The sequence below is a fragment of the Thermobia domestica genome, chromosome 8 (assembly GCF_964235325.1).
Source record: "Thermobia domestica chromosome 8, izTheDome1.hap1.1, whole genome shotgun sequence".
NCBI lineage: Eukaryota > Metazoa > Arthropoda > Insecta > Zygentoma > Lepismatidae > Thermobia > Thermobia domestica.
The window spans coordinates 99,416,750-99,430,041 of NC_137461.1; positions in this window are offsets into that span (position 1 = coordinate 99,416,750).

Consider the following 13,292-nt stretch of genomic DNA (forward strand, 5'->3'; position numbering starts at 1 on the left):
GACAATCTTCATTTATAATACGATACTAGTCAGCACAAGCTCATATAAATTTACATCGTAGCAAAGGCATTATCATCAAGGAAGTGCGCTTATCAACTGAAACGCTAACCTACAAACAATAGTCTATTACAGTATTCTGGCCTTTGGTAATTTCTGTTTTATCTACAGAAACGGAAACTGTTGCGTAATGTCAACTGCATTCTCAAAGCCGCTATTTTGTTGTGTATGTCAGCTTGTGTGCACTTTTCGAGTCTGTTCTATTATATACTTACTATCAAGGCACAAACACTGTTGCAACTGGGAAAACATTTACCCAGACAAACTAAATTCAGAATCAGCATTTTACAATCGTCTGTTGTCCTACTTCTTCCCTCCCCTTACCCCCTTCCTTCTTTAACACACTAAAACAAATTATTTTTTTGTTGGAAAAATCGTTTCATTGTTCTTGTTCTAACTGTGTCTGAAAAGTTCCTACTCTCCATCATTTTGTTTTTTATTCCCTCTCTCTCTCTCTCTCTCTCTCTCTCTCTCTCTCTCTCTCCTTTTCCCCCTCTTTCCTTGTATGCTCTTCTAGCCCACACCATTTCCCATTCCACATCTTTTTTCTCTCTCTCTTTCTTTTCTCTTGATTACATTCCTGTATAAACAGGCTGTTGAAACACTTGGGGTAAACACAAAGCTTTACATTTTGGCAAAAAGTTTCAAAACAGACTTTGGCACTAGTGAGTATGTTTGAGTACATTTACTAGTTTATTTAAATTCTGTTTAGTTTTTTTTATTTATTTATTTTTTCGTCCGTAAATATAAATTGCAGTGGACGAAACGGAAACAGAAATAAATACAAAATTAATAGAATAATCTAAAAGGAAGTTTTGAAATGCGTATGGGTTTTGGAAACTAGCGTTTTTTTTTTTTTTTTTTTTTTTTGTTTTTTTTTTTTATCATTGTCAAACAGATATTAATTGTAACTCCACTTAAAACAACTCCAAGTTCCTTTCAGGTAAAGTACGTAAAATTCTTTCTGAGAACACTAAAGATCTATAGTCACATGAGCGGTGTAATTTTGAAGCCATCCACTTCACTTTTACACTTTTACAGCGAATATGCTTGTTACACTGTTCAACAAATTTTGATCGAAAGTATGTAAATTCTTTGAAATTGCGATTTTTAAATTCATTTAAGCATAATATGAAAGGAAATGATAATAGAAGAATTTTCTTAGCTCAGGTTGTGAAAAAAACGCCCTTGTACAACAGTAGCTGTATATATACAAATGTATTAATATTTATAGAACATTTAAGCAAAATCCTTATAAAAACCTACATTACACTTTTTTTTATCTGTTTCACTGTGATGTGATAAGCTGGGGAGTTAAGAAGTACCCTAACCTATAGCTTTCTATACCCTTGTACTTCCTTTTTCAAAATTGCGCAAATACCAGTTTCACAGCGATACAGAAAATAAAGTAACCGTTGTCAAATTAAACATTAACAATTCCGTAATAAAAATCAGTATTAACATCAAAACATGAAAATATGTGCAAATACCTTTTTGTGCAAGAACTACGCTGCAATGTAGACAAAAGTTTCAAGTGATCCCTTGTACAGGATTATGTTTATTTTATTTTGAGCGTCTTCCCTTGGCTTGCCTTTTGTAGGTTACATCTGGAGCATCCCTTGCAATAGTCCAACAGTAGTCGACCAATATGTTAGAACTCCACTTTCCCTCTTATCTCTTCTCCATGGCTGCAATATCTTGATGGAAACGCTCACCAAGTTCGTCACTTACTGCTCCACAATCTTCGGGAAAGAAGTCTAGATGTGAATGAAGAAAGTGGAGTTTCAGAGACATATTGCAACCAAGATTTTCGTAGCACAATAACAACTTTGCTACCAGTTGTTTGTAATTTGTTGTTCGGTGTCTTCCCAAGAACTGTGAACAAACACTCTTCAAGCTTTCCCACGCAGCTTACTCCTCACCTTGGAGAATTTCGTCGAACTTGTGATCTTTGAATAGTTGCCTAATCTGTGGCCCTATGAAAACACCCTCTTTAACTTTGGCATCACTTAATCGAGGGAATTGTCCTCTTAGGTACTTATAGACCTCATCCTCTTGGTTCATGCTCTTAACAAAACTTTTCATAAGACCTAATTTAATATGTAGAGGGGGAAGCAAAATTCGGTTATGATCTACCAGTGGTTCATGCTGCACATTTTTCACTCCCGGCTGAAGAGTTTCTCTGGTACTCCAATCACTTTTGCGGTAATGAGATCCACGATCTCTACTGTCCCATTCACATATAAAGCAACAATACTTTGTATACCCTAACTGCATACCTAGCAACAGTGCTATTACTTTAAGGTCACCACAAATGAGCCACTGAAAATCGTAATATTTAATGGCTTGAAGTAAACGTTTCAAGTTTTCATAAGATTCCTTCATATGAACTGCGTAACCTACAGGAATTGAAGGAAGTTCATTTCCAATATGTAAAAGCACTGCCTTTAAACTCACCTTGGACGAATCTATAAAGAGCCTCCACTCCGTAGGTTCGTAATTAATTGTAAGTGCCCTCATGAGACCATTTACATATGTACATGCCACAAGTGTATCTTCCATAGTAAAAAATGAAGTGAACATCTTCTCCCTATTCCGATACACTGAAATATTTACTTTTTCCTGCAATAAATTCCATTGCTTTAAGCGTGACGCTAAAATTTCGGCTTTGCTTTTCGAGAGGTCCAAGTCTCTGATTAAATCACTTAGTTCCTCTTGAGTAAGTCTATGTGGTTCACATGGAGGTTCTTCTACAACAAACGTAGGGTCCTTGGAAGTACTTGATTCAGGAGCTTCAACTTCTTGATCATCATCAGAAAAAAGATCGTATTCTTTAGGTGGGTCAGGAACAGGTAGTCCTTCTCCATGTGGAACAGGGCGCATTGCAGAAGGAATGTTAGGATAGATCAAGGCCCGCTTCTTCTTCGTGGAAATTCCCTTCTTGACGGAAGGAACCATACAAAAATAACAGTCTCTGATGTGGTCGCTTGGCTCCCTCCAAATCATGGGCACTGCAAAAGGCATTGAGCGCCCCTTCCCATTAATCCAATTTCTTAGATTGCTGGCACAAGTGTTACACACAATGTGGGCGGCATTTTTGTTTATTGAAATCCTCAAAATGTCACTTGAAATAGGTCCGACAACTATTTAAAAATATACATTCGAAATACCAGTATTTTTGCGTACTTGAAGTTGTATTTTTATGTCCTGCACTACACAAACGTCACACCCAAAACGCTGATAACTGCACTAAACCTGTCTTTTCTAACAATAGCAGAACACTACTGAGATAAGGAACAGAATGAAACCAAGCGTTCATATAGTTTCTCCAGTGTTGCCGGATCAGTGTAACATTTTACCCCGAACGAAGCGAATATATTTATTTTTAAAGCGTTATTATTAGGCATGCCTGTAAAACGAAAAGTAGAGCTAATATTCGAAAATAACTTTCAAATTCGTGATCAGCACCACAAAATCAATAAGAATTAGCTGATTTTGTTCAATTTACATTTTCGTTGTTGAACAGTGTTATTAACCCCTGGAATCCCAGCCCTGTAGATAGAGTGCAGAACCTCACGACCATGTTAAAGGGAGAACATTAGGCAAAAAAATAGCGCAAACAAATCATCAATCATATTGGTTGTTAATTCACTCTCCTGCTTTCTTTGGAACATAATCTGACGAACTATTACCCTTTTCTTCCCCAATAATCGTGCCGCTTTTGTGATACAAAGTACACAAGAACAAAAACACACGTCTCTAAATAGCAGGGGTTCGTACTCTCAGCAACAGATGGCATAATGATCTTGCTTTGCTCATTGCTTGCAAAGGTCATGTGCTCTAATGATGTCACAGAAACATGTTGACTACGGTCCTCTCCGACCAGAATCATTTGTACGTTTTCGTGGCCATTACCACGCAAGAATATTTCCTCTTCAGCCGTTAGAACCAGCTACGCACGGGCCGTACCTAGTGGTAGCCAAGCGGTTAATGTATTACTTGTGTCTCTTAGCGGTGGCTGTGGAATTAAAAAAACACTGAAGAAGTATTATGCTCCGTTAATTATGGATAGTTACGTTGAGTGTTTTTCCTACTAAAAAGATTACTTTATTCTACGGACGTTTAACATATTTTCTGACATATTCTCGTCATTTCTATATTACATCTTGTTTTTAGTATCAACAGCAGAAATCAAAGTTACCAAAACATGACATTAAAAAATATCACTAAATGACTCCAGTATCAGGTGAAAAATCGCTTTAAAAAATAGAAGCATTAATTCTTAAGAGAAATTACGCTATAAATTACTTACATTATACTATTTCTATAAACACTACTTATTCTAGCTTCGGAACTACCTATAACATCCAAATAAAATCTTAATATAGCAAACACTTATTACAAATAGTGTATGAGATTATGTCTCTGGTAAATGCAATAATATTACATGGCTCTACATGTGCTTGCAACATCACGTGCTGACTATCAACACACTTCAGACAGCAACCACGAAGAAGAAAGACATCGTCAACGATCGGAAAGTGAATTAATGCAAGCAGCAATATTTCCGGATAAAAGGATCCAACGCCAAAACACAGCAGAAGGCATCAATCTTCACCGATTGATCATCTACCACTCTCTATAACGCCTAGTCTCTGAGAGATCCTCTTGCTAAGAAGCCTGGTCTCTGCAAACATCTCAGCACTCTCTAGGACGCCTGATCTCTCAGAGGTACACACGGAAAAGAAAGTATTTGATAGTTGACAAATTTTCTGTTGCCAATAACTCGGGAACAAATGAATTAATTTGAATCTTTTTGTTGTTATTTTTAGAATAGTTATAATTTGATAACTTGCAAAAATCGGTACTGTAATAGGTTAATTTATTGTTGAGTTATTAAGGAAACCATTTTGTCAACTGAAGAATACTTTCTTTCGTGACTGTACCTACCTATACCTTGGGCACAAAAGCCTTGATTCCTGTCGCCTTAAGATGCTTGGTCATGGGTCTCCTACAAATTTACCAAGATATATATATAGAGAGAGAGAAACAATTATTTTATCTATAATATTTATTACTACAGTGTATAAGAGAAACTTCTATAATAAAAAGTGATTGGCAAAAGTTCAAATTCCCGTGTACCATTTTTTTTAGCTCTACTCTAAAAGACAGAATTTTATAATATATTCTGAAACTGTAACACAGATTAATAATAATAAGGGTTTCATTTGGTCGAATTATAAATGCACAAAAGTTGAAAATCCACAAGGAAATAATCTAACATCCACTTAACTTTACGCTTTTGCAGGCAATCTGCTTGTTATTGATGTTATTAATTGTGGGTCATACCGGAAGCTGTGAAATTAAAGAACAATCAAAGTTGGAATTGTTCACCATAAGGGAGCAAGAAGTAACAGAAAACAAAGATGGTATTGTGGAGAGATGGTCACCCTGTAGGAAAACTGACTCGTCGCCGCTTGGGATGATTACAACACAAAAGGAAAAGAAAAAAGAAAGAAATATTAAAATTCTTGTGATAGATTCCAGAAGGACAAGTTGCTCGCAGCAAAAAAAAAAAAAAAAAAAAAAAAAAAATCGCTAGATTTATAAGTCGTGTCGAACTGTCGTTTTAAAAAATCATTCAAATATTAGTCAATTCGAAGAATATGTAGGTATTTGTGCATGTGTGTATGTGTGTGTCTTGGAAGTCGAATTCGCCAGATTTAACGACTTTTTTCCCCAAACTGACTACACTGAGCACAATGAAGACATTGGGCAGCTATAATAAGCATAGCGTTGGAACGTGGGAACTCAGCCCTTTCATTCCCCTTCCCCAATAGGATAATACCAGGACAGTTGACTTACTTTTTGGGAAAAAACGTATTTATCTTAAAATGTGAATCCGCTGAAAAGCAACACATGTCTATATTAAAAATGGGTTATGTGTACTTTTAACTTCATGTATTGTTTACGAGTGAAATCAGCAGTTACTACTTCAGAGAACCAGATCGGTGGCCAGCCCAAAAATGTAGGGGGACCCGATCCAACCATATTATAGTTAATCACCATATTATAGTTCATTTGCAAGCTTACAGTCAAAATTTTAGGGGGGCAGCAAAAATGTTGGGGGGACCCGGCTCCCCTAAACCCCTCGTGGATACGGACCTGCAGAGAACGATAAAATAAACGCTACGATTGGACTATGATATACCAGAGACATGCCTTGTAGCTAAAGGCGAGATATCATAGTGGAAGTATAGATGTCACACATTAACAGAGTATTTTAAATGCTTCTTTTATTGCAATTTAATCATAACGATTATGACAATATATTTTTGTATTTAATAGCAGTTTTGTATAGCCTACTGCTGCAACAGAGAAGGAATAATAATAATAATAATGAAACGAAAGAAAGGAAAGCCTCATTTAAGGTTTACAGGGTTACATTATGAATAAGCAACAGTAGATAGTAGCAGTAAAAAAAAAAAAAAAAAAAAAAAAGTTTGTTCTGAAAAGTTGCAAACATGACAGTTCAATCCTGCAGGTAAAGATTCAACATGTAATTGTAATCCTGACTTACTTAGCTAATCGCATAAGCTTATATTTTCACGAAGAGCTAATTTAGAGGTAGATAAAATGGGAAGTTCAGATAACTACCTCATTTTTCTCTTTGATTGCCTGCCTTTTACAATATATACAAGAATCCATATATCATATAAAGTGCATGACATATGCAACTGACGATTGCAAAAAGTACATTGGACTCAATCATCTCTCTTTTTTACTTTCTTTTTTCTACAAATATGGTAGGTTCAGTGGTTGATCGCTGTAGATTTTAATTTAGTAAACCTCAAAATTTCTTTCTGCATTTTTTTTTTTTTCGTTTACCCCACGTCTTTCTTCTTTCTGTAACCATTCACCTTATTTCTTTTCTTATATTTCAATTTTGGAATTCTGAAGACAAAACAATTCCAAGTTCTCTTCTAGCATGTTTCCTTTGTTAGAATTTCGTAATAAGAGATATTTATAATATTTCTGATTGCGTTATCAATGTTGTTTGTGGTATGAAAAATGTCAGATTTGGTATCGAAGGCCATTTCATAGATGGCAGGTTCGTAAATGGAAGGCAGTTGATAATTGGTTATTGTTGGGAGATTATTTTTGCCATTTTGATTCTAAGTGATCGTAGAAACATCTGATATCGACAACTAATCTTCAGGAATATTGTTTAGACTTACGAGAGACAAGTTCTTAGACTCATGTGAATAATAACCACTGTTTGTATTACCCCTGGTGCTGCTTTCTTCTAAGCATTGTCAATCAAAAAATTCCATTCATATCTATCTATTTTATGTTTCTATCTCTTCGGATCCGCCATTCATGCAGTAGCTTTTTGCAGAAAGTACTATATATACGAGGGGGAACCCAAAAGAAACCGGAATTATTGTGTAAAAGCTATATTTTCAAACTTTTTACAAAACAACCTTATCCCCTTCAAAATACTCTCCATTACAACTACTGCATTTGTTCCACTGGTGCTTCCACTGTTTGGAACATTGTTTGTAGTCATATTGAGAAATGGCCTACAGCTCCTCCCTCGTTTTTTCTTGACCTCTTCAATGTTGTCAAATCGGTGTCCTTTCATGCCTCTTTTCATACGTGGAAATAAGAAAAAGTCGAAGTCGCATAGAGCCAGGTCAGGCGAGTAAAGTGCGTGGGGTAGCAGAACCATGTTATTCTTAGCCAAAAACTGGCGAATAGAGATGGCTGTGTGTGCGGCTGTATTGTCGTGGTGGAAGAATCAGTCTCATGTTTGCCACAAATCGAGTGTTTTTTGACGAACACTGTTGCACAATCTTCTTAACACTTCCAAATAAAAAGTTTTATTGACGGTCTGACCTGGTCACTTAAACTTGCCATCAGAAAAAACGAAACAAGAACACAACAGCGCTAGCAAAACTCTCACTGCAAATGAACACAACAAGGCAGGTCGACAACACAGGCAGCACTGAATTGGCAATGAGTTGCGCTATACATGCCTAGCAACTACAGAAGTTCCGCCCATCACAATGCTATTCCGGTTTCTTTTGGGTATATCCAAGCTTTGCAATGCGTTCTTTTTTTGGATTTCATAACGTCTTTCAGCTTCACGCAAACCTATCTCATAATTTCTCAGTTTACGAACTGCCTCCCTGAGTGCATCCCTAGTCCAGCTTCTTTTTGAACCAGGCCTTCTTTCATAAAATGTAGGCATTTTTTTTTTCTGTCAAATGAGGAATGCTATGCTAAACCTTGTTACGTCCACTTTTCTCTGAAAATGCTTTTTGTCGTTAGAAATGAACTCTTAGATACCTGCCATCTATGATTAAACCATATAGTCTAATACTCATTAGATCTAGGTGGAAAATGGCGTCAAAGTTAGCTTGCTATGCTAAACTCTGGTAATCCCGTAATTGATTTCTTAACAAGAATTTTGGACCTACCTAGCCCTCCGACCAATCATTAAAGTATTGTGAGTCAGTCATTTTTAATTACGCTGTTTCAAGATCGAGTGGATCTTTGATCGAAATTCTACGACGAGTATCTTGAGGAAAATGCTTAGATTTGAATATCTTGTACGTTTTTGCTAATAAAAATCATTTAAAATTGAAGAACGTTTACAAACTCACATCACTTCATCTTAAAACACAATGTAAACAAACAAAACAAAATGGGAGAAATATTTTTTTCAAGGAATTTCCAACTGATTCTGTTATTTTTTATACTAAAAGCTATAAAGTCCAACACAATATGCAAATTTTCTTAGACTGCTGAAGTTCCAACAGCATGCAAGGGTGACAATTAATACATGCTCTTACCAACATTTATCCAGAAATTATATTTTGCCCCTTGTGGAATTTTGATTTTTTCCATAATTCGTCAAGGAATTCCATAGTACAATAGTCCTCAAATAACAAGAACACTTGTAAAATAATAATAATAATAATAATAATAATAATAATAATAATAATAATAATAATAATAATAATAATAATAATAATAATAATAATAATAATAATAATACAGTTTTTTAACTATTGATGAAGCATTTAATATTATGCATTTAGCAACAATGCTTTCAATTCAAATTAGGCATAATACTTTGTCTCCCTCTATTAGCTAGGCCTAATCATAAGAGAAATAATACAAATAAATGTAAAATGCAGATCTAAGAGATGTATTTACGTTCGTACATTTGTTGCTAAAATACTATAACTAGCATCATGTTAGTTAACATTGCCTATCTCAAACGGAAACGTGAAAATGGTGAGGATGTGGCATACATAGCTACGGATAATGTGTCATCTCTCTTGATTTGTCAGTAACAGACGCCACATTGTCATACCGGGGCGCAAAATTTCAGTCATACGCACTCGCCAATCCAAAAATGATGGTCGCCAGTTCCTCTCACGTACAAATTATGAGAGGTCTCCCCTCCACGGTCTTTCCTGTGACAAAGAAAGATTTCACATTTCGTGTTTTCTCTCACTCAGTGACAATTTTCGTGCGAAACAGAAACTGCGCGGACCCATGAGTTTAGCCAGAAACCTTCCCTACTGAACACTAGTCGCCAGCTCTAAATTTCTAGTTGCGAATGACGACCTGGCGCCCTGCGCCCTGCATAGAAATGTGTTTTATTTCAATATGGCTGCCTATATCATAACATGTACGTTAGGATGTCCATTCAACGCTATTATCGTTGTCTCTAATTCTACCATAAAAGTCAACAATAGGAAAATTACAGAGACTCTTACAAAATTTTCCATAATGGAAAATGCCACGTACCTTACTAAAATCCTTATTAAAGTGGAACAACAACCCATGTGGTATCTTCTCTACTGCTCTGAGGCGTCTAATATCTAAGACATCATACAACGATTTTTTTTTAAAAATACGACTTTTTTGATGATGTGACGTCTCTCCCCGCGTGGCATCTGTCCCGGAATTACCCTATTGGAGGAGCCCCTCTCCCTTAGATCCGCTATTGGTAGAATATCTGGGTCTTTACTCACAAGATACTAGTGAAAAGCATGAACTGTTTGTCTTTCATTTATGCGATATTTTAGCGGCTGAGAAAGAAAGCGTCAAAACTTAAGCAGATGGAAGAAATTATCAAGTGTTACTCACTATTCATTGCACTACTTTTAAAATGTATACAATATAGGTGTAGTATAACTTCAGAATTCAAATATATTTAAATGGAAAAATCGTATCATCAGCACAAAAATGTTTAATAAATAAGTTGGAGAAATCTCATTAAAAGTAACTTCAGAAAAAACTTGACGGTACTAAGTACCAATTCGTACCATCAGAATAAAATCACTGATCTCTATTAATATACATAACTGTTGCTTTACTAGTAAGCATATTCACTTTCCGTTAGATAATTTCTAATCCAGGGGAGGATTCAAGACGGACTTCTGGGGACGCGGTGGGTTGTAATACTGCTGCTTAGAGCTACTTTTAACAGCTACGAACTCTACGATGGGTTTTATTTATATATAAAATAAGAAAGTTTCCTCTTCTTGGGGGGCGACGTGAATTCGCCCCTGTCGTAATCAAAGGTAAATGGAGAAATGGAGAAGAGAACCAAGGGGTAAATTCGACGAAATTCTACTAATGTAAAGTGTACGACCGGGCCGGAAATCCAACCCATGTCTCAGGCTTCACTTGCAGCCGGACACCTAATTCCGTTTAATGCTTCTAGTCCGCCATATTCCTGATCAGCCAAACGTATTCTTTTCTAAACTGTCTGGCAACGCATCTATTACAGGCAGGGGCGGATCCAGGACCGACTTCTGGGGGGGCGGTGGGTTGTCATACTGCTGCTTAGAAACTCTGGGATGGGTTATATATATATATATATATATATATATATATATATACACCCTCCATTCCAAAAGAAACCGAACGTTTTAAAAAAACAAAAAAGCAATGTACATTTTGGAACAAATCATTTTTATTAATCAATGTATTCCCCTTCTGCATCGATACACATATTTGCACGCTCCAACAAGTTGTCAAACGACTTCTCCATGTCCTTTATTGGAATTGTCTTTAGGACGGCGGTCGTCGCCTTCCCAATGGCATCAATCGATGCGTGCCACTTTCCTTTAATCGCCAAATGCGGTTTCGGGAACAGATAGAAATCGCACGGAGCGAGATCTGGTGAATAGGGCGGATGATGCAACCGAATAATGTGATTTTTGACCAAAAATTCAGTTACAAGTCGCGAACGATGTGATGGTGCATTATCGTCCAAAGAGTCCAACTGCCGATTTCGCGATATTCGGGCCGAATACGACGAATTCTTGCCAGCAAACTCTTCATGACGCCCAAGTAAAACTCTCCAGTGACTGTCTGTGACGATTTTTTGTTATGTTTGATGAATTCACTCACTTTTTCGATGTTTTCTTCCGATAATCCGGTTCTGGGACGGCCTGATCTTTCGTCATCATCCAGCGTCTCTCTACCCGATTTGAATCGCCTGAACCACTCGTAAACTTGCGTACGGGATAGACACTCATCACCATATGCATTTTGTAGCATTTGGTGCGTTTCACTAAAAGTTTTACCCAGTTTAACACAAAACTCAATTGCAGTTCGTTGTTTGAAGCTCATTTTCCGACCGATGTACACAACACACTGACAGTTGAAACGCAATAACTTTGTTGCCGTGCATCCAAATGTCATGACATTTATACCAGTTGTCAATGAGGGACTACGCCATCTACCGGTAAAATATTACAACAGATGGCACTAGTGGTACTATTTGTTTTCAAACGTTCGGTTTCTTTTGGAATGGAGGGTGTATGTATATATATATATATATATATATATATATATATATATAATAAGAAAGTTTCCTCTTCTGGAGGGTGATCGCCCTCCTCTGGATCCGCCACTGATTACAGGCAGCGGTAGGAATGTTTCATATTATTTATGTTTATATATTTATTCAATTCGTAATTTGTTAATAGATCAATAACCTGTGAATGCTTTTACAAAACTTCTGATTAAAGAATTTATCAGCAAACTAAAATGTCTCTTCGCTGTATACGCCACTGTTGACCAGACCGTGCCAGTTATTTGCTGGCAGTTCTTTGTAGAATAACCAACAGAAAATTTATGTAGACCATTAAATGCATCTTCATTGCTGCACGAAGATTATAAATGTGATGACTCAGCAGGTAAATGAGTATAATAAATTTTATAATTTGGATCGTGTTTTGTTTTACGTTCTTCCATCTGTTGAGTATATGTAGTAATAAAATTTATTAGAAAGTACAAAAATATACATTTTTAAGTAATATAGACTTTATATTATTATTTTTATTGTGTGCAAGTAGAAAAAAAGACATGCACAACAGACAGAAAAATAGTAACTTTATATATACGTGAAATAGTGTGGATACTTTCTATGCAGAGCCGCATGTTTCATTTCTGAACTCTTCGCCAAGATCAACCAACATTCACAGGCATTGGAAGAAGGTAAAAAAGAAAGATTAAAAAAAAGCGTGAGTTATGAGGGAATGAAGATACTAATAATTTTTCCAAGACGTGGTCCCGTAAACATGTGGCTAATAACAGTGAATGTCTATAAAATTAAAGTGTAGATGGTAGTTTCAGAGCTGTTGTGTATCCATAGAAGTTATTTCAGAAAATAACCAGACTTCTTTCATTTAACACTCGCCTATCATTTTTCCAAGAATTTGATTTTATGAGCTTTTTACATTATAAACATTTGATTATTGCTTCATCATGAATTAACATTAAACAGGGTGTTTCTCGTGGAATTATTTATTTCGTTACTGCTACAATCCAGTTCTTAGGCAGTTCGTATTCATATAAGCCTTGTAGTAAGTCATTTATTTATTTCTTATTTTGTTTTGTTTTAAATCGATAGTTGTAGTGCAGCAATACTTATTATGAGAAACAGTTGGTTTTGAGAAATAACTGTTTGTGTAAGACAGTGTGCGTTATTAGAGGTAATTTAAAAAGGTGATTAAATTAAGCTTGTTCGTCACAAAAAAAAAAAAAAAAAAATCGCAATTGAGGAGCGTTTTCTGAAAACTCGATAGAGCACAAAATATCTTTTTTACAAGAATTGCATTTTTATTCTTATTGTACATAACAACCTCTATCGATTTCTGACAAAACGTTCATTATTTAGTATTCTATAAACATGGAACATT